The sequence below is a fragment of the Crocodylus siamensis genome, chromosome 2, assembly GCF_052110815.1.
Source record: "Crocodylus siamensis isolate JL-2025a chromosome 2, ASM5211081v1, whole genome shotgun sequence".
NCBI lineage: Eukaryota > Metazoa > Chordata > Crocodylia > Crocodylidae > Crocodylus > Crocodylus siamensis.
Window position 1 is genome coordinate 137,359,427 of NC_143396.1, and position 2,330 is coordinate 137,361,756.

Sequence of the window (2,330 nt, forward strand, 5' to 3'; positions counted from 1 at the left end):
TTCCAGCCTCAGCCTGGCTGTTTATATAGGCCAGGCCCTGCCCCCTTCTGGTCAGCTGACCAGACTGGTTGTCTCAGCAACCCACACCTGTGCTGCCCTGGTAAGTGGCAGCTGAGCCCATATTACTGTTATCAGTAGCAGGCACTTTAGTGCCCTGCTACAGCTATTTACTGAATCGCAGAGGTTACCTCTTTTGAGTTATTTAGAGTCTTTTGGTTAAGTGACTCAGCATGCCCCATGCAACACAAAATGACTATAGTGACCACTGGAGGGTCCGGATGGTCTCATGACTGCCATGCACCAATGATCCCTGTCATTTTGGGCATTGCCCTTGAGCGGAAACATGGGAGATAATCATGTTGAGATTTAACCCACTTGAGAGAAAAGCAGTGCAGCGGGGAGACAGCGAGGTGGATCAGAAATGCAGGATAGCGGAACAAAAGTGCAGACTCGGGTGGGTAAGAGATCAGGATGAATTCTGCTGACCAAAGGGAGCAGTAGGGTGCTGTACCACACACAAGACAAGGCTGTACCACCCCAAGTCTGGGGCCTCAGAAGCAGTCTCAGCAAGTGCCTCCCTTCACTCTGTGCTGCGCCGATCGCCGGGTGTCACCCCTCCCAGCTCAGTGCACATGCCTCATGCCCCTTGGGGACCAGGCTTAGCAGTCACAGCAGGGTGTAGCTGGGATTATTTCACCTGACTGACTAACCATCAAGTGCAACTTGCCCCAATCTTCAAGGTTCCCCTCTCCTGGCACAAGACATTGGTGGCAAGGTGTCAGTTAGGACGCCAGACCTCTGTACCATGGAGGGGGTTTTCTGTAGGACCCCCCTTGCCTGGAAGTCGGTCCTTTTCAGACCCGCAACTGGGATTGTTTCACCCAACTGGCTAACTATCAAGTGCGGCTTGCCCCGATCTTCAAGGTTCCCCTCTCCTGGTGCAAGACATTGGTGGCAAGAAGTCGGTTAGGACGCCAGGCCTCCAGAGTCAGGAGATGGGCTTCGCAGCCCTCTTCACCTGACTGTCAGCCCCAAGGGGCCCGCAGCTGGGACTTATTTTCACCCAGCTGACTAACTTGCAAGTGCGGTTTGTCCCAATCTTCAAGGTTCCCTTCTCATGGCACAAGACGTGGGGGTCCGAAGTCACTAGGGACTTCATGCCTCCATAGTTGGCGGTGGGGAGTGGATGGGGATACCCCCTCACCTGACTGTCAGCCCTTTTGGGCCTGCAGCTGGGATTATTTCACCCAACTGACTAACCAGCATGGTTATACTGCCCCGGTCTTCAAGGTTCCCCTCTCATGGCACAGCTGTTGGCCCTTCAGGCCTGCAGCAGGGCTGTTTCGCCCTACTGTCTAACCGTCAAGGTCATGTTGTGCTGATCTCTGAGGTACCCCTGTAGCGGCACAAGACGGTGGAGGCAAGAAGTCATGGATACGGTGAGCCTCCTCCAGGTAGGGGGTGAACCCCCCTGCCTACTTGGTCCTTGCAGGGATAGCGGTAGCACAGAGATGGAGAGGTACAAGTTGGGACGAAAATAGCGCAGAGGTGGAAGGCACTAGGTGGGATGAAGGTGAAGCCAACAAACTTGAGCAGCTGTGGAGTGCTTGACATATGGTGGGCTAGCCAGCACCATCAAGCCTGGTAATGGTCAGGGACAGCTCCTTTTCCCTTGCCGCAGGCAGTGTCTGGCCCCCTGGGCAGGTGCCAGGTCCTACCTGTGGCCAAGGCACTTGGCCCTGGAGATGACCAAGGATGCACCAACCTCGACATCTCCGGCCATAGTGGATAGCAAAAGCACAAATGCAGAGGGTACTAGGAGGGACGAGTGAACAAGGACTGATACCTGAGCGGCAGCAGGGTGCTTGACCTTACAGCAGGCTAGGCAGCACTGCACTTAGCCTGGTAGTGGTCAGGACAGATCCCTTCCATTTGCCCCAGACAGTGACGGGTGCCCAGCGAGCTGGCCACTCAGTCCTACTCGGGGCCAGGGCACTTGGCCTTGGAGGTGACTGAGGTCGCACCAGCCTCAACGCCACTGGTCATTCTGAAAGACAGTGCAGGAGACATGGGGGGATCGCAACTTGGAGGTGAAGCCAAAGGAACAAACAAGAACACACTTAAACACAACTGTTTTGGGTTTTTCTAATTTTTGGGGGTCACCAGAATGGTATTCAACTTGCATAAGAACTCGCAACTTGCTCAGCTGGGGCTCAGTGCTTCATCCAATAAGTTTTCCTGCCTGTGTTTAGATGCAAAGATGTTCACCATGTCCACTGACCTGAGCAGTGCTCGCCACGACAGGAGCCATGTGACCCGCTCCTTCCAGG